Source organism: Meles meles, chromosome 6 (assembly GCF_922984935.1).
Source record: "Meles meles chromosome 6, mMelMel3.1 paternal haplotype, whole genome shotgun sequence".
NCBI lineage: Eukaryota > Metazoa > Chordata > Mammalia > Carnivora > Mustelidae > Meles > Meles meles.
In genome coordinates, this window is record NC_060071.1 from 54117595 (window position 1) to 54138333 (window position 20739).

Here is a 20739-nt window from a genome sequence, read left to right on the forward strand (position 1 = left end):
GCATGAGACTCTTGATCTCAGGTTGGAGTTTTGAGCCCCACGTGGGTGTATGGATTACAAAAAAAAAAAAAAAAAAGCACTTAAGAAAAATAAAATTATTTGAAGTTATTTGAAAACAATTTGCTCAGTTAAGTTATCTTAACAGATGGCAATACAGTACTATAGTCTTGAAATTTGTTAAGGTAAATCCTAGGTGTTCGTAACACACACACAAATGATCCCTATGTGAAGTGATAGATTTGTTTTCAGCCTGATTGTAGGGAGAACTTCACAATGTATATGTATACCAAGTGAATTTTTAAAAAAGAGAAATAAAGGGATGACTTCCATTTATAATAGCACCAAAGACCATAAGATACCTAGGAATAAACCTAACTGAAGAGATAAAGGATCTATACTCTAGAAACTATCAAACACTTATGAAAGGAATTGAGGAAGACAGAAAGAGATGGAAAAACATTCCAGGCTCATAGACAGGAAGAGCAAACATTGTGAAAATGTCTATGCTGCCCAGAGCAATTTACACTTTTTTTTTCCTTGAAAGATTTTATTTATTTGATGAGAGAGAGAGAAAGAGAGAGATCACAAGTAGGCAGAGAGGCAGGCAGAGAGAGGGGGGGAAGCAGGCTCCCCACTGAGCAGAGAGCCCCATGTGGGACTCAATCCCAGGATCCTGAGATCATGACCCAAGCCGAAGGCAGAGACTTAACCCACTGAGCCACCAGGCACCCCGCAATTTACACTTTCAATGCAATCCTTATCAAAATACCACTGACATTTTTGACAGAGCTGGAACAAACAATCTCAAAATTTGAATGGAACAAGAAGAGAAACTAAATCACCAGGGGATAGTTGAAAAAGAAAACAAAAGTCGGGGGCATCCCTTCAATGCCTGACTTTAAACTATATTACAAAGCTGTGATCATCAAGACAACATGGTATTGGCACAAAAATAGACACATAGGTAAGTGGAACAGAATGGAGACCCCAGCAAAGGACCCTCCACTCTATGGTCAACTAATCTTCAGCAAATCAGAAAAGACTATCCAACAGAAAAAAGACAGTCTCTTCAATAAATGGTGCTGGGAAATTGGACACCCACATGCAGAAGAATGAACCTGGACAATTCTCTTATACTATATATAATGATAAATTCAAAATGGATGAAAGACCTACATACAAGACAGGAATCCATCAAAATCCTGGAGGACAACATAGGCAGTAACTTCTTCAACACTGGCCGCAATAACCTCTTTTAAGACATGTCTCTAAAGGGAAGAGAAACAAAAGCAAAAATGAACGTTTGGGACTTCATCAGGATAAAAAGCTTTTGCACAGCAATGAAAACAGTCAAAAAAACTAAGTGGCAACCCATGGAATGGGTGAAGATATTTGCAAGTGACATTATAGATAAAGCGCTGATATCCATGGTCTATAAGGAACCTATCAAACTCAACACTCAGGGAACAAATAATCCAGTCAATAAATGGGCAGAAGACATGAACAGACATTTCTGCAAAGAAGACATCCAAATGCCCAACAGACACATGGAAAAGAGGTCAACATCAGTTGGCATCAGGGAAATACAAATCAAACCCACAATGAGATACCACCTCACCAATTAGATTGGCTAAAATTGACAAGTCAGGAAACAACAGATGTTAGCAAAAATGTGGAAAGAGGGGAATCCTCTTACACTGTTGATGGGAATGCAAGCTGGTGCAGCCATTCAGGAAAACAGTATGGAGATTCCTCAAAACATTGAAAATAGAGCTACCTTATGAGCCAGCAATTGCACTATTGGGTATTTACTGCAAAGATACAAATGGAGTGATTTGAAGGGGCACCTGCTCCCCAGTGTTATAACAGCAATGTCCACAATAGCCAAACTATGGAAATAGCCCAGATGTCCATCAACAGATGAATGGATAAAGAAGAAGTGAGATATATATATGGAATATTATGCAGATATATATATGGAATATTATGCATATATAAATGAATATTATGGAATATAATATTCATTTCCAAAAATGAAATCTCGCCAATTGGAATGATGTAGCTAGAACTAGAGGGTACTATGCTAAGCGAACTAAGTTAATTAGAGAAAAACAATTATATGATCTCACTGATATGTGGAATTTGAGAAAAAAGGCAGTGGATCATAGGGGAGAAGAAGAAAAAAATGAGACAATATGAAACCAGATAGGGAGACAAACCATAAGAGACTCTGAAACTCAGGAAACAAACTGAGGATTGTTGGAGTGGAGGGGGTGGGAGGGATGGGGTGGCTGGGTGATAGACATTGGGATGGGTATGTGTTGTGGGGAGTGCTGTGTCTTCTGTAAGACTGATGAATGACCTGTACCCCTGAAACAAATAATACATTATATGTTAATATTTTTTAAAAAAACAGAAATAAATAAAATAGTCAAAGGTAGGAGGAAAGGGCATGGGAATTGAGAAAGATCATTCTCTCTGGAGTAAATGAGATAAGGGATTCTGTGGTGTGGTCATGGATGTGGTGGGCGTTAGTCTTTGACCAGAGTATATGAGGATAGTAAGGTGTGTGCATGCTTATAAACCAAAGAATTAAAAGAAGAAGAGGAAAAAATACCACCACAAGAACCTTAGCACAGCCTCTTCAGATTCCTGCGGTTTAAGTCCTTTATTAAAAGGAAAACATGAAAGAAATTTTTGTGAGGAAGAGTGAATGAGTCCTAAATGACCTGGTACATTTTTAATATTCTGACTTATAGAGTGATTCAAAAGTCTGGGAAGAGAGAAAGTAAATCTCTTGTATCATTTCATGATGCTGTTACACCAGTGCAACAAGGGAGCCAGATTATCCAGATCGAGCTCTCATTTTGCCAGCATGCATTTCCAAATTTCTAATGTTTCTCCCAACAAGTGACTTTTGGGAAAAACCAAAAGCAGTTACTTTCATCTCTTTGTGATGAACTGGGAAAAACACCTGGATTAGGAGCCAGTTCAACTGGATTTTTGTCTCAGTTTTCCCGCTATTTTTCTGACAATCACAAGTAGGCAGAGAGGCAGGCAGAGAGACCGAGCTGAGTAAACAAATACACTGTATGCTAATAATAGTAAATAGCTCTCCAGCTGTGGTGGAGGAGATGCCAGGGGAAGATGAGGAGCCAGTAGAGAGGAGGCCACAACACCAGAGCTGATTGTGATGATTAACTAGAAGTTAGGTGAAGAGGATGGTAAGGTCATCCCATAGAGGGAACTGTGTGTGAAAACGAGGCTGAACATATGCTTCCTGGGCCTGTTTTGAAAGCATAAGCAAAACTGTTATTAATTTAGGTCTATGTTGTTTTGTTCCCTAGTTAATTCTGGTTTTTGTACCTCTTTTCTTTGAAAGATTTATTTATTTATCTATTTATTTGAAGAGAGAATGAGAGAGAAACAGATGTGTGGGTGGAGGGGCATAGGGAGAGATTCCCAGTAGTCTCTCCACCAAATGTGTAGCTAGAGCAGGGCTTCATCCCACCACCCATGACATCATACCTGAACTGAAAGCAAGAGTCTGAAGCTCAACTGACTGAGCCACTCAGGTGCTTCTGATTTACTTCCCTCTAAACCCCACGCACGATCGATCATTAACTTTGACTTTTTACTCCTACACCGAGTCTACCAGATATTATAGAAACATAACGGGAACCAGAGAGGGACATCTGTCTTCATGCAGCTGATCCCAGGTCCCAAATAATGCCTCATTGTCCACAAAGATGTTTACATCCAGAGTGTTTGAAGGACCTCCCAACAAGGTCCAGGAAACCCGTCACCTTCCTTTCATATATGTAAGTTATCCCTAAGTTCAACAGGGCAAGGCAGCTTTAGGAATGATCCCCTGATTTCTCCTTAGGCTGCCCTCTTGACTCTAAAGCTTTCCTTGCTTTAAATCCAGTGTGTCAGAATTTGACCTACTGGGGCGCCTGGGTGGCTCAGTGGGTTAAAGCCTCTGCCTTCGGCTCAGGTCATGATCCCAGGGTCCTGGGATCGAGCCCCGCATCGGGCTCTCTGTTCAGCAGGAAGCCTGCTTCCTCTCTCTCTCTCTGCCTGCCTCTCTGCTTGCTTGTGATCTCTGTCTGTCAAATAAATAAATAAAATATTAAAAAAAAAAAAAAGAATTTGACCTACTGCACATTGGGTGCATGGACAGGTAGGTGTTTGGTAACAAAGAGACCCATAGACATGAAAGAGAAGGGCCAATTTAGGGTATTTGCTTGCACATTGATGGTAAGAATCTGTTGGGAAACAGATGACAACATTTGTCTTAAAATTACCTGATGCCTCATGCCCCCAGTGACACCTCATTTTCTGTCAGAATGCATACTTCCAGATTGTTTCAAAGTGTTTCCACCATCATTAAGCTTTCAAGAAAGCCCTTGCCCTCCTCTCAAGTGTTCACTTTCCTCCACAAACATGTGTAAGCTGTTCCTAGTCTCAACAGGGCAAAGCAACTTTGGAAATATCCCCTGCCTTCTTGTTGGGCCACCCTTCTGACGATAAAAAAGCTTTCTTTGCCATCAAACCAATGTCTCACATGTTGGCTTACTGCAAATGGGGGCACAGACAAGTTTGAGTTCAGTACCAATAGTTGACCTAGGACATTCTACTAGCTGGTAAAACCAGGATTCTTCAAGATTTGAGTAGAAGGAATAAAGAATTATAAAATGCAGGAGAGCCTGGGTGGCATAGTCAGTTAAGCATCTGACTCCTGAACTCAGTGCAGATCTTGATCTCATGGTCTTGAGGTTGAGTCCTGCTTAAAAACAAACAAACAAACAAACGACAACAAAAACGAACAGGTATGCCATGGTAGCTAAATCAATAACCATCTGCCTTCACCTAAGGTCATGATCCCAGGGTCCTTGGATCAACTTCTGCACCTGGCCCCTGCTCAGCTGGGAGCCTTCTTCTCCCTCTGCTTACCTCTCCCCCTGCTTGTGCACGCTGTCTCTCTCTGACAAATAAACAAAATCTTTTTTAAAAATCTAAGAATTATACAATGAGGAAAGTTTACAAACACAGATGGGGTAGTAAATTTCTCCATACACAAGGAATAGCAAAGATTGTGTTCCAAGCTCTCTCTGTACCTCCCTCATACCCACTCATTACCAGGAGTATGGATATAAATCAAGTTTTGTGGTGGGTTGGAAATATGTGTAAGAATGTTTATAGAGTTTGTATAATTTTGGTGGTAGAAATGGGGTAGAGATTTTTTGGAAGAATCTGGGAGAAATCACATTATGAAAAAATAGAGAAGGATCAGTCTTTGGAAATAGGGTCTAAAGGTCATGAAACCGCTTTAACGTTTTTTTCTTATCAAAATCCTGTGATGTAAGAATTGGTTGGGGCATCAAGCCTCTAGTCAAGAAAGCATTCTTGAGACATCTCTGGTGCCAAGAGTTGATTTTATTAAAGCACCAAGAAGAATCCCTAGGCAGAAAGAGCTACACTGGAGTCATGAGAAGTAGACCATTACACACTTTCCAGCTGGGAGGGTGTTAGGCATAGGGTAAGTCTCTGAAGAATTTGGAATCAAGGTTTCCAGGACCCTGAGGGGACTACCTATTGTTAGGAAAGGTCATTTATTACTGTCTAGTAAACCTTAGTCATGAGACCCTTAAGATGTATATTGGAGGGCCATATGATTGAGGGATGATTGCCATGCGATATCTTGGCGGGGGCGGGGGTGGTTGGGGATAGGGTAGAGATATAGAAAATTTGCACAGGAATTTTTATAGGATCTAGCAGATCAGGCTAAGATTGCCTTTTGGCCTCAGTAATGTATTAACATTGAGGCAGTTGAATTCCTAAAGGATTTCACTCTACTTGTGTCAAGGCCCTATCAGTGGGCTAGAGGCAGTAAGGAAATGTAATTTTTTCTTTCACCTTTGTTTCCCACAGCATAGATGTGTTTGTCAACTTGGAAGTTCCCTGAATCCCATAATTTGTGATTTTTATAGAGGCGACATCACATAGGCAAGATCATTATTACCTCCATTTCCATCCCCTCTCTCCTCTGTAGAGGATGGAGCTGAGGCCGAAATTGCCATTCTTTTTTTTTTTTTCAAGATTGTGTTTATTTATTTGACAGACAGAGATGACAAGTAGTATGAGAGGCAGATGGCGCGGGTGGGAAGGGTGGGGAGCGTGGGGAGCAGGCTCTCCCCTGAGCAGGGAGTGTGATGCGGGGCTCAATACCACGACCTTAGATCATGACCTGAGCCAAAGACAGAGGCTTAACCCATGGAGCCACCCAGGTGCCCCTAAATTGCCATGCTTTTAATCATGGCTGGATCTTCCTGGTGATCAGCCCGCATCCAGGGACCATACCCAGGTGTCTGCCAAAAACAAAGATATTCCCTGTACTCTTATCACTTAGGAATTTACAAGGGTTTCAGGAGCTCTGTGCCAAAAATCAGAAGCAGAAATCAATACATATTTTCTACTATCTCACAGGGTTGTACTCATTGATTGACTGATAAAGAGTAACAGAAAACGTTGATCCAAAATATGGGTCGACTTTTCAGCATAAGACTTACATTGAGCTGTTTATTTTGAGAAATTGCAGACCAGGAGAAATTCTGAAAGCAGACTAGAGATTTGTAAGCCTCACATGTCTAGCTGCCTTTTAGTCTCATTATCTATGGGGCTACCAAATGTCTTTACATAATTAAAAAAGTTTTTGTCTTATTAATCAGCCTTTTTATAATTGGAGGGGTGTTTCATCCAAGAACCTAGAATGGTGGAGGGAAAATTATTTTCCCTCCTACACCTAGAACCTAAATTCTTAATCCCAGCCATTTTCTTTTCCTTTTTTTTTCATGATTTTATTTATTTGAGAGAGACAGAGAGAGAGAATGAGCATAAGGGGAAAGGAGGGAAGAAGAGAGGGAAAAGCAAGCTCCTTTCTGAGCAGGGAGCTGGAAGGGGCTTGAACCAAGGACCTGGAGATTATGACCTGAGCCCAAGGCAGAGGTATAACAGCTTAACCCACTGAGCCACCCAGGTGCACCCCAGCCAAATATGAAACTCCTGTCCTTCAGTGTCTAGTTCCAATATCAGCTCCAAAACACCATTACTTCTGTGATATTTCAGTATTTAGGTAAGGGAAGAAGGTTTTTCATCCCCCAGCATTTATTCCCCTCCTTGATCTATGCTTTCTTTCATGCATTCCAATAAATCATGGGACTCTAAAGCTACAGTGGATTATTATCCCTACTACTACTTATATTAAAACATCATCTGATGAAATAGGAAAACCAATAGTAAATATGTATGATGCATCAGTCACCAAGGTTAGAACCTGTGTGTGAAGGACTATGCACACTCTGTGTCCGTTCCACCTCCAAACAAACATAGACCCCATGGTTTCAAGGGAAATATGTCAAAGCCTTGAGCAGAGTTTGAAGGGATGATGAAATTTCCTCCTCCAAAATTCAAAAGACATGGGGGAGGCAGGGGAGTGGCAGAAGCCTTGGGTTACAGTATAACCTCAAAAGTCACATAGGGCTCAAATAGTTCTCCTGAGAATGTGAGCAAATGCCATCAAGACAGCTGACAGTTTGTGAAAGGGATCCCAGACACACACATTTAAGGTCATTACAGTGCAACAGAAAGTGATTTTATTGCTGTGAGCACAATGCAACAAAGCTTGACAGAAGTTTCAAAATTGAAACTTGGGAGCCTGGGTCTTTGTTTGTCCTCTTCCCTGTTGCCTTCTTTCAAAACACACAGAGCTCCAAAGCAGAAAAATATCTGATCACTCTTGTCCACAACTCTGTCCACTCCCCTTCTTCTTTCTTCTGTAGGAAACATGGAAATCAACAAAGGGAAAGAAAAAGCAGAAGAGCTCATGAGAGAAACTGCACCAAGTGAGAGGGAATGTAAAGAAAACCTTAGTCTTAATCTAAGTGCACAAGAACTAGATGATAGGGAGGGTCGCCCGGCTGAGGGGGGTTACAGGCAATAGTGTAGAACTGGTTCTGGGGAGTAGTACTGTAGCGGCAGTTGGGATATGCCCCTCCAGTGCGACTGCAGTAAGTCATGCCAATAGGATTTGCACTCTGGTGGCAGTTATTCTGGCCATTCCTGCAGGTCCTGTTGGGCAAAAGACAGGTGGCAGCCACGTTCTGGGAGGAGTCATGCAGAAAGGTGTTTTGAGGTTTACAGTGCTGAGTAAGACTATTGACAGCACGCACTGCAGTGTTGCATTGTACGGGACCTGCCATATATGCTGAATTGCAAATATTTGAAACCTAGTGAGTTGAACCATAGCACCAGGGAGAAGCCCTGGCCCCCACGATCCCAGCAGCAACAGGAGGAGAGGAAAGGGTCCCCGAAGATCCAGCATCAACTCTTCTGTGTAGGAAGAAGAAGAAAAGGAGAGAATGATTGTAGTAGAAGCCGTAAGAGCAAAATTATTATTCACAACCATTTATATCTCTTTTTACCTTTTCAGATTTCATGGTTCATTTCTTGTTCTTTAAACCATCTTCTTTCTGACATGAGTCTTAAAATTCTAGGAAGGACCTGAAGCCCAGTGACAAGGAATGGGAGGTAAGATGACTTTTCCTCTAAATGGCAGATCCCATTCTTCTTTTTGTTCTATACCTCCTGGTCCAGAAATCTGGCTCCTCACTCCTCCCTCCTGGAATATTTCTCAATAGCTATGTGACCTGGACCTTCTGGCCATCATCACGGCTCTACGGTCCCCAAACCCCAGTCATCTCCTCTTACCAGGTCTCCTTGCTGGGACTCCTGCTGAGGATAGAGGCCATGGTTAGTCCCAGGCTCAGAGGCTTTTGTCTGTTGTTCCTCTGCCAGGTATGCAAGCATGGCCTGCATGCAGGACAGAAGGGTTTTGAGACCTAAGAGAGAGGAAAGGGAAACCTAGGCCTTGGAAGATGCCCTCTTGTGCACAGTGTGGATGAGACCCACACCCTCCAACTCACTGTTTAAAGCCAGTATCCCTGCAGATGCAGGAAGACCAAATCTCCTTAAAGGAACAAAGGAGAAGTGATAACTTCCTCAACGAAATGTGAGGAAATTTTGAAATCCTGATGTCGGTTGAGTGCCTCCATCCCTGAAGCTTTGTCATTTTGAGCTCTATGATTTCACTTCTTTAGGAGAAAACAAATGACAAACACACAAGACTCCCCCAGTCCAGTTGCCAATTGCAAGTGCCACTTGTCTCCTGTGCTTCTGACTGCCTGGCTATAAATCTGACCTTCACCAACTCCCTGTTTCTTCCATTACTTTGCTAGAATGGCACACGGAACTAGAGGAAACACTGATGGTTTATCAGTTTCTTAAAGGATATGGTAAAGGAGAAAGAAGAAGAGCCAGATTAAAAGATACCTAGGGTAAGGTCATAATGAAGGAGCTTCTTTCTTCATGGAGTTGGGGTGCATCATCATCCTCCCAGTATAGGCTGCATAGGAGAGATGTTAGAGTTTGAAGCCAACAGCCAAGAAAGAATTCTTGAGATATCTTTGGTGCAAAAAGGTGGTTTTATGAAAGCATGTGGACAGGACCTGAGGGCGTAAAGAGCTGTACTAGGGTTGTGACGGGTGGTTGAGTCTATACTTTTAAGTTCAGTGGCATTAGGGATAGACAAAGTCCTGAAGGTATTTGAAAGCAAGGGTTTTAGGGCCTTGCAGGGCTAGCTGCTGTTAAGATGAGGTCATTTACTAGTGTCTAGTACAACATGAGCCATGAGACCCTTCAGATGTCTATCAGTGGGCCATAAGCTTGGAGGATGATTGCTAACATATAACCTGGATGGGTAGAGATAAAGGAAGTCTCCAAAGGCATTTACATATATATTTTTTAAAGATTTTATTTATTTATTTGACAGAGAGAGAGAGCGTATAAGCAGGGGGAGTCTCAGAGAGAAGGAGAAGCAGGCTCCCACTGAGCAGAGAGCCCATCAGGGTGATTCAATCCTAAGACCCTGGATTCATGACCTGAGCAGAAGGCAGATACCTCATCAACTAAGCCACTCAGGTGCCCTGGGATATTTATATGTTAATGGGGACTTATAGGATCCTAGGAGTTGGGCTAATGTCAGGTTAAGGTTAGCTTTTTCCTCTAGCAAAATATTAACATTGAGGCAGCTGAGCTCTTTCAAGAAGGTCTCTCTGCCTGTCTCAAGTACTTGTCAATGGGCTGCATGTTGTAAAGATATTTAATGTTCTTTCTATGTTTCCGTTGCCTTTGTTCTTAACATCAGGAAGAGTCATTCAAAGAGGTGATGAGACCTTGGGCTAACAGATCATCTTCAGCTAAAAGAAAGGAAGAAGAGTGTGGGGAAGGCAGGCTCCAGGAAGGTAACCAGCAAAAGTATAGTAAACAAACATAAGGTTTGTTAAGCAGAGTTAAGTGTGACTTCTCGATTGGTAAGAGTTTCTTGAGACTTAGAAGCATGTTTATCTTGTTACTAGGCACAGGGAAACACCCTTAGGGATAGAGATTTTCTCTATGATGATAAATGTCCCTTATTTGTAAGTGGAGGATTTATAGACTACTTTCAGAGCCTCTCCTTTGTCTTCTGTTTCTCAAAATAATCAACTCAAAATCATCTGGATGTCAAAGAGCCAACTTTTGAGGTGTTACATTCTGGTCTCCTGTAGGAAGGAGTCTGGTTGGCCTAACTTGAATCTCATGATCATCACTTGACTCAGTAGAGGGGATTTGAAACCTTGGGATGACCCCACCGACACTACACAGAAGCAGGGGAGGAACAGTTCCCGAAAAGAAATGAATATGCAGCTATCCAAGTGGGGTGGAGGGAGTGGATGCGGGAAAACCCAAGCAACAACACAAAGCCATTACATTAATTGTGCTTGAATCCATTTTTCTTCCATATTGGATTAACTACCATCTTTTAACCCATTAATAAAAGGAATTTTTAGAGTTCTTAAAATGTACTGTGAAAACTTACTGTGGGGGACCAGAACAGATCACTTGGAATATAAGTATAGGCAACCAGTGTAAGGACCTATTTAGAAACTGTCCCTGCTCCCCTTCCCCCAGGGGATTTACTTGGAGACAAGTCCCAGAAACCAGCTCCAGGTAACAAAGCCCAGATACAAAGGTGGGTCAGGCCAGGTGGAGACATCCAATCAGTGGGGGTTTGCATACTGTCTCCCTGGTTACCAAGGAGTAGGGACCCCCACCCTCTGGGAGCATTTTTGGTGCCAATCCTAATCAAGGTGTAATAGGCTGGTTCTAATGTCTACTAGGGTAAATTGTAATTCAATTGGTCACCTAGCATCACTGTGGAGTTTCCTGTGTGTGTTACAATTTCATTGGTCACCTCTGCGTGGCCAGGCCCGACCGCATGGCCATTGCCCTTAAAAGCTAGTCTGGGAAAGAGAGAAGGGTCACCCTCTCTTGTAAGAGGTGGGGCCCCGAACGTTCGGTTAGGTTAGATTCTTGATGCTTGGTGCGAAATAAAGCTTTGCTTGACCTTCGCTTTATATCAGTCTCGCTCCTTTAATCACGGACCCATTATTGGGGCATAACACCAGAATACAATAACACAAACTATGCCACTACATTTTGGTTTTGTTTTATTTGTTTTTCTGTGTTTTTTTTTCCCATTTTTTAGAGAAAGATAGTTTGTGAGAGTATAGCTCAGGTGACAGAGGACGAGGGAGAGAGAATCCCAAGCAAGCTCCATGCTCATGACAGCTTGGATGTGGGGCTCGATCTCATGACCCTGAGATCATGACCTGAGCTGAAATTCAGAGCCAACACCTAACAGACTGAGCCATCCAGGTGCCCCACACCAGACATTTTGAGACAGTTTTTATCAACTGAGAAAAACGATCAGTAATCCTTATCTTTATATTCATTATTGATACAGAACTGCTGGTTTCTCTCTTTTTTAAAAAAAGATTTTATTTATTTGAGAGAGAGAGAGAGATCACAAGTAGGCAGAGAGGTAGGCAGAGAAAGAGAGGAGGGGAAGCAGGCTCCCCACCAAGCAGAGAGCCCAATGTGGGGCTCAATCCCAGGACCCTGAGTTCATGACCTGGGCCAAGGGCAGAGTCTTAACCCACTAAGCCCACCACGTGCCCCCAGAACTGCTGGTTTAACACTAACCTCTTGTGAGTTTGGTTATTATAGGTCATTGTCTCCCCAGTGTCTGCTCATCCCCAGGGGCACTGAAAAATTGCAAAGCTGAGGAGCTTTTCTTGAAAAATGATGACTAACCTAGATTCCTTGGCTACTCATGGGGGCTAGATGTCTAGGACTAGGAATGCATTCACCTAACTGAAAATGTTATGATCTTGGCCTTTTCTCCAATTGTTTCAAGACTGGAGTCATTCAACAATGGAGGAGGCTAAAGGACACAAGGTACTTTAATGTTCCACATTTCTCCTCCATATACCTGCTTGAAGCAAAATTGTATGAAGTGAAGGTTTATCTTTCTCTGTATCACTCTTCCCCATTTAGCAAACAGAATTCTCATGGACGTTACTTGCTTGTGTCCTCAATATTTCCTTCTGCAATCTACTTCCTCTTTCCTCCAACAACACTTAAGTCTAAAGACCCATTCTTGAAGGTTACATTTTTTCTTATCATTTTTATTAACATATTATGTATTATTTGTTTCAGGGGTACAGCTCTGTGAATCATCAGTCTTACACAATTCTCAGTGCTCACCATAGCACATACCCTCCCCAGTCCCCTCACACAGACACCCCATCCCTCCCATCCTTGAAGGTTACATATTAAAGTCCCATATCCCACTTTATATCTCTGCCTAGTGAAAACTATTATTTTCTGCCATTACCTTCTACTTAGTTTATTATGCCTCGGGAAACAATGCCTTAACCTATGTAAAATGCATGCGTTTCCTTAGATACCTGTTTAAAGTATGAGTCCAATGACACACACCTTTAACCTGCACTGTGCATGCATCATATCTGAACACAATCTGTATCACACACCCTGGGACACCTCCACCAATCACACAACATATAACATATATGAATGTCACACACATTGGAGTGACATAATTTATTTAGGGAAGGAAGACCATTCAGGTTGGGTCGATACAAGGAGAGTCACTTTCAGGAACATGCCTGGTTCAGTAAAACAGAGAAGCCATATAGAGCTTAATATTAAAGAACTGTAGGAGCAAATCAGATACATGAGGGTACAGGAGTATTCCAGGCAGAGAAACTATGAGTGGTTTTGATAGGAAGAAAGCATGTGATGTTGCATAACTCTAAATAGTTGGAAAACATTGGCACATAAATGTAAAGGAAGGAGTAGCAAGGACTGTTGATGGAGGCAGGGTCTCCCACTTGGGAGGTATTGGACACTCTACTTGAATGTCTGGGTATGTGTAGACTTTCTATTTTTTGATGTCTAACAACTGGATGTCCTCTATGACATCGACATACCCCATAAGTACCACCTTGGAATTCAATGTAGCTGTAGCTGCTGTGCTCTCTGTAGCTCTTTTGGTTGCCCTCCTGGTAGCAACCTCCTGGAGTATTTTGAAGGGATGCTGGGCCCATATGTATACATTTCTGTAATGGTCTCTCCACTTCCTGAGCCAAATATGCTCAATTTTGTGCCAAAAGGTATAAGTGAAGATGTGATAGTTCCTGTCTTGTGGAGCTTCTCTTTCCCTCATGAGATCATTGCATTTGTAGTCACTGAGTTTCCAGCTTGTGCTCTGAATTCCCTCCAGGAAAGATTCTGGCTGTGCACAAGCAGCCCACCTAGGGGAAACAACAGGGTCAAGAGAGGGCCTAGGACCTTTAGAGAGGATGCCATCTCAGTCACCAGAGCCACCTGTGTGTCCTCAGGGAAGAAAGAGGAAAGCATTATCTCAACAGTGCCTTAAGATTTGACCTGCACCTTAAAATTCCTTTCTTGCCAGTGTAGGCACTGGCACCCAACTTTACCATTTTGTTCCCAGGCTTGAAGAGGATAAATCTCATTAGGTAGTTAAATTTATGAGAACTAAAAAAATGCTAGAACCTGACTGAGACAAACGCAAAATGGTCAAAAATAGGTGAAGTTTATTTTGAGAAGTTCAAATACCTGCTCTCTGGCCTCTCTTCTACCCAAACAGAGGAACCCATCACCCTCTAGCTAACTCTGTTCAACAGTCCAGATCAAGTCTCTGAAGAGTGTGGTTTAAAAGAAAATGGTATTTTAAGCTTTGTGGCTGTGAAGTGGAAAGGGTTGTCACCACTTACGGGAATGAGAAAGTTAGGTGAAGACTTGAGTGATATTTTCCAAGCAAGAAGCCTCTGGTTCCCTCAAACACCAGGCTACAGTTACACTGATTCTACAAAACGGTGTTTATCTGGCCCTGCTTTCCTTAGAGCACTTCCCCAAAGCCTGTGTGAAACCCATTATCACTTCTGACTACTCATATACTTCTCAGTGGCCATTTATTATTATCATTATTATAAATCTTCTTGATTTGGTTTTAGAATGCAATCATATAGGAACTCGAGTTTTGAAATATTGTTCTGATCAATTAAGTTCCAAGATTGGGACTGCCCTCACAGGAGCTGCTCAGGTCAAAATGAGGGTATAGTGTTGTTTGTAAACAAAATGTTTATGATGAGGCATGCAGCCTATCCTGTGGAATCTCTAAATTGGTTCTCAATTCTCCAAGCCCTGTGTCCACAAATGGGGTTAAGAACAGCTGCCTCGCAGACCTGTGAGAATCTAATGAGATATGTAAGTGAGAGCACTTCTCAGAATGGTATAGGGAACCAGGATAACGTACCCCAAAAAGGTGTCTCAGTGGCATATTGATCATTTTGAATTGAATCTACTTGGAAAACAGCCAGTGCAAGGACACTCAGACTCTCTTCTGTCCCCCAAAACCAGAAATTGAATCTCTCCTGAGAATGGTACCCTCTCTGTACTAAGAAATAAAAAGACATTCTTATCACCAGATGTAGGGATTTTACTTATTTTTTTATTTTTTATTTTTTAAGTAAGCTCTAGGCCCAATGTGGGGCTCCAACTCATAACCCTGAGATCAAAAGTCTCATGTGCCATTGAGTGAGGGAGCCAGGCACCCTACAAGTGACAGGGATTTTAAAGCCAAGAAAGATATAAAAACAAACTTCCTTGCTTTTTTCTAATCTACTACCTCAGCCCAGAATGTGCTTGGAATTCTGTACTAATTAGTACTCCCCAACATTTGTTTCATCTCTCCTGTGAATTCCTCACAAATCTATTGTCTCATTGTTTAAAATGTCTAAAAACTGCCTGCCTCTGTCATTTCTTTGGGATCTCGATTTCATTATTGGGCCTCTATGTGCACACTATGAAACTTTGCTTTTTTTCTCTCCTATTAAATCTGTCTGGTGTCAACTTAATCTTAAACTGGCTGGAAGAATCCTGAATGGTAGAGGGAAATTTTTTTCGTCCTCTATCGTGTGAAGTGCTATATCATGTACAGAAGACAGAGGAGGCACATTCACATCTGGGCCACCCTGTACCTGACCCAAAGGTCCTACCCAGCTTAGAAGACCAGGAGTCAAGCTGCTTCAATGTATTCTGCTTGGGAAGATTGGGGAGGGGGTGAGAATGGGGTAGATGGGTTGAAGGGAGACACTGCTTCACTGGGATTGATACTGAGTTGAATTCAGGTCTTTGCTTCTTATAAATGTGGATCACTATCCAACCTTAACTCTACCATCTAGAAGTTCAGTGAGACACTTTGTAGTGTTTCTGAGCCTTTTCCCTCCTTCATGTTTAGCACTGGCCCTAACTCAATTCACCCTATTCAGGTCCAACGCTCAGGTGTCACTGGTTGAGGAAATCAATATGTGGGTCTAAAGAGCAGAGAGCCAGGACGTCTGCAACAGTGAAGAAAGGAATAGTAGTGAGAGGTGCAGCACTCCAACTGATTAGTAGCCTGTCAGGGGTGGGGCACAGCCTTCCTAGGTGAACCTGTTCTGAGTCTTCTCATCTAGAACACTTAAGTTCCCTATGGGAATAACCTGGAGCAAAGGTGTCCAATATCAAAGCCTCCCTTCTGGGTACAGAGGAATGACAAGACTCTGGGAGGGGTAACACTAGAGAAGGGTAATCTGATCTTATCAGGAAATAATCAGAGATCTAGTTCCTAAAGTCACTTCCCTAAAATCTTCTGGGGAAAATCTATAGATGACTAGGGGTTTGTGTCAATAAGAACTTCAGTGGAAAACAAACAAAGAAACAGCAAACAACAAAAACAAAACAAACACCTCTGGTATTGTGAACTGTGGAATCTTCATTGAGGGGGAAGAGTATGTAGTCAAAAACACAATTTGTGGATGAAGTGGGATCCTTGAGTGTGTTTCCTATCAGTGCACCTAAGCCACCTTGGTTGAGTTTCTCACAGGGCCACCTTACTTTCATATATAGTCATGAAGGGTAGCAGAATTTGCTACTCCAAATGTTACCTCTTGGGCAGAAGGATGATTTTGAGCTGGTTATTTTTAAGAAAATCCAAAACAGGAGAAGCTCTGAAACCAGAGTGGAAGTAAGCCTTTTTAAAGGAACATTTACATTAATAAAGGAAATTTCCATTTGTACATTTATCTCCCACTTAGTACCAGAAAGAGGAGCATGACTCTACAAATCACAAGAAACTCTTATCAATGAAAAGAAAGAAGAAAGAAAAGAAAGAGAGAGAGAGAGAAGAGAGAGAGAAAGAAACAGAAGGAAAGAAAAAAAGAAAGAGGAATAAACCAAAGGAAGGAAGGAAGGAAGAAGAAAGAAAGGGGAAAAAACCTCTTATCAATGGAAAAGCCATAGATTTAAATATACATAACAAATATTACCATTGTTGGCTGGGTTTTTCCTGGTAACCTCCAAATTTCCCACCCCACCCTCACTCCAACATCTTCCTTTTGTCCTTAGCTGAAGATGGCGTTCAAGGTGATTCCTTGAGCTGTTTGGGGACATTTTACTCAGTTTTTCTGGATATCTCCAACATACATACATACAGGAGATGTATGATCTTTATTTTGCTTTCCCAATCTCTTTTTATTACAGCGGTAAAAAAGAACCTGGAATGTGTCCACCAAAATTGTAAGGAGACATACTTAAGCACACAGCACACAGAGCAGGACACAAGCCAAACCACAACACAAAGGAGATAACAGAAGGATGTAGTAAGTTAACGAACCAAACTCGAAGTCAGTCTGTGGGTGCACAGTTGAGATAAGGCCTTGGTCAGGTCTGTGTCAGCTCTGGGTGGTCAGTGCTTCCTATGATCCAGCAGGGAAAGATCTCGGTTCTGTTTGAAGATCTATGGGGCAGAGCCTTCAGGGGCAGTTGCTTTTTAAAGTGGTCAGGTATCTGGGGCTCAGGTCTGAAGAGTCTGACGTTGTGCTGCCAAATCCTCCCCTTTCTAAAGGGATTGAATCAGTCTCAAGCCCCTGCAGACCTCTTCTGGTTCTGCTCCTCATTCGTTCTAGGATGTCAGCTACACTGGTCCCAGGGAATATCTCCTAGCTGCAGTACCTTTAACTTCTTGTCATAGCTTGACCCAGGCTGCTTCTTGACACGGGTCCCACTTGACATGAGAGACTCCATTTGGCTCTCTGCATGTCACCCCATGATTCCTCCTGGGAAATTCAGTAAGGGCCATGCACGAATCAAATATATGTTAAAGCAGATAGCAGTTCTAGTTTGGTAACATAGCAAAAGACATATTTAGGTAATTCAATCAAGTGTTCAATAGAAATCAAACACAATCAATAAAATTCAAATCTTAGATAAAAATCACATCACATTAAACAGAAGGGGTACATTAAACTGAATCAAGCAAACTTAATGAGGATTTAAGTCAAAGGACTCCAACTCAAAGTCACATCTAAGAAGAAGTAAATTAAGTCAAAAATTAATAGGGTGCCTAACATCTTATAAAGACTGACTTTTTTTAATCTATCCCTTTGACTTAGCACAGAGTAAGCTATACCCAGGGACTGTTGAAAACTTCATTGAATTTCTATCAATCCTAATTCTCCTTCAAAGGATCCATTAAATTCCTCTCTATATGCAGTGGCTATAGGGTTATAAACTAGATGGTAAATCCATTGTAAGTCCCATAGATTACAGAGCTTTTTAACTGAGGCGGGTGTAAAATGAGTTCCCTGAAAACTTTCTACTATTCCTGGTGCTCCAAAGTGAGCTGCCTGTGACTCTGAGCTCCTGTTGTTGCATGAGCTGAAGAGCTAGAGGAAACCATAGCTATTCCTAATCCTGTATACATGTCTATCATGTTAGTGGCATATTTCTGTTGATAGCTGTGATTTAGTGGTCCTCAAAAGTCTACTTGTATAGTGAAATTAGACGTGGTGGGCTTGTATGTGTCTGTGGTGCAGCGTACCTGCATTTATCGATCATCTGTTTACATGGGAGGCCTCTTCGGAATGCTTTTCTTATTTCCTGCCAACTGACCTTAAGGTTTCTTTCAGGGAACCATTTATCTAAGGCATATCGTCTTGTATGCCCTTTCTATGTATTTCCATACTTGTATGTGAGGTTATTTGTCTTTCTGTTGTTTCCTTATTTCTGTGTCAATGGTTTCCCTGCCTTTTCAATGTCAATGGTGTCATTTGAGGTTCCTCCCATTTTCCATCCTTCTCTGTTTAATATTATCAGTGGGAATGTGTGCCTCCATTTTCTTATCCATCTTTACTTTTAATCTCAATCTTTCCTTTGTTTCTATTGCCTTGATGTTTCTTGTCAATGCATCAACCTCATTATTATATTTTGAGACGTCTGTTTTGTCGTTTATGTGCTGACACATAGTAACATATGTTTAATTCTTTCTGACGTTATATCTAAGTCTTCCCATTTTTCTCTTGACCATAGTCTTTGCCATTTATTTTAAAATGGCAGAAAAATTTTTCCTAAGGAAAAGAAAATTTACTTATAATTGATGGGACTACAGATGGAGAGAGAGAGCATCTCAAGCAGACTCCTGGCTAAGAAAAGAACCCCATACAGGGCTCAATTCCACAACCCTGATATCATGGCCTGAGCCGATAACAAGAGTCCAAAGCTTCACCAACCAAGCCACCTAGGTGCCCCTAAAATCTTTTCTTTTCCATTTTCCTGACCATAGGGCTATGTCGTTGGCTACTGCCCATGAGTTAGTAAAAATATATATGGTGATTGATTCTCCTCTATTGCTTTTCTTATAGCCAATAGCACTGCTATTAATTCGGCAAGTTGTACACATTGAGTCTTACCTTCTTCTTTGAGGATTGGCTCCTCCTGTGGTCTCAGTGATGCAGCTGTCCATTCTGTTTCTCCAGAGACTGTGGAGGCTGATCTCTCTGTAAACCAGGAATTTGATAGACCTTTAGAGCAGGACGGGCCCCATTTCCCTAGGTTTCAAGTATGGATTTGCCCTTCCCTCAGAATGAATTCCCACTGGTCTGCTTCAGTCTTATGTATCTCCTCGGTGAAGAGTTCTGGTTGTCCCTGGAAAGAGGCGTCCCTTCCTGGGATATACCATTTCCAAGTTAGCGATTTCAGATCAATTTGGATACCTGTAGTTCTTCCAGGCTCAGTTTCATCCAATGGAGCAACAGTAATGAGTGCACGCTCATATCTTGTTTTCCCACCAGGGGCTCTGTATTTCTGAACCTTCGTAGAGTCATCATATAAATTTTTCAAATATTGAATATTTATGTTCTGACTATGGGAACTCTGTAGTCCAAAATTCTACGATTAGAAAATTAGGCTTATATTCTTTCTTTGTTCATGAGACCATGTACCATATTCTGTACTCATTGATAATTCTGTTTGGAATGGTTTTCCTGGTGCTGGAGTGTGTATTCTTTGAAATGTCTTAATAAAATCCTATAATGTATTTAAAACTTGTTGTTCTGTCCATTCAAAAACTGTGCTTTTCTAGTTGTTTTGCATATGGGATTTAAAATTACACTGATGCATGCTATGGTTGTCTCTAAGATCCAAAAATGCCTATAAGTCTCTGGGCCTCTGTTTTATCTTTAGGTGATCTCATTGCTTGTATTTTACCTATTCCTTTGCTGCTAACTTCCTCCCTTCAGAAGACCATTGAATTCCTAGAAAATTGCAATGAGTGTCTGGGCCTAATGTGTTTTTCTTTCTCTCTCTTTTTTTTTAAGATTTTATTTATTTATTTGACAGACAGGGATCACAAGTAGGCAGAGAGGCAGACAGAGAGAAAGGAGGAAGCAGGATCCCGACTGAGCAGAGAGCCTGATGCGGGGCTTGATCCCTGGATCCGGAGATCATGACCTGAGCGGAAGGCAGAGGCTTAACCCACTGAGCCACCCAGGCACCCCCTGATGTTTTTTCATCATTAATAGTCGATCCCTCTTCCCTTAAATGTTGTATTAACTTTTCCTTTTCTTATCTAAATCACTCCTTATCATTATTAGTCATGATTAGGCTATCAGTATAGGATATTACTAGAGATTTCTACAGTGATTGAGCTCCATATGAGGAGTCACCAGTCTACATCAAGTATATGTTTTTGACAAAGATGTGTTCTAATCATCAGAAGCTCAGCTTGGGTGTATTCTCTACCTTCTGCTACTTCCAGAGGTTTTCCTTGTCCATTACTATTATCTAATGGGTTTTTTTTTTCCTTGTAATTATAGGTTTGCTGTGATAATCCCCCCCCCCCCCCCCCCAGCTCATGGTTTCATAGTCTCCTGGGTC

At 41.7% G+C, this 20739-nt stretch overlaps 1 pseudogene; it reads right to left on the reverse strand.

The window, feature by feature from the left end:
* Nucleotides 1-8148: 8148 nt before the first annotated feature.
* LOC123943258 lies at nucleotides 8149-13830 on the reverse strand (annotated as a pseudogene).
* Between the last annotated feature and the right edge of the window lie 6909 nt (nucleotides 13831-20739).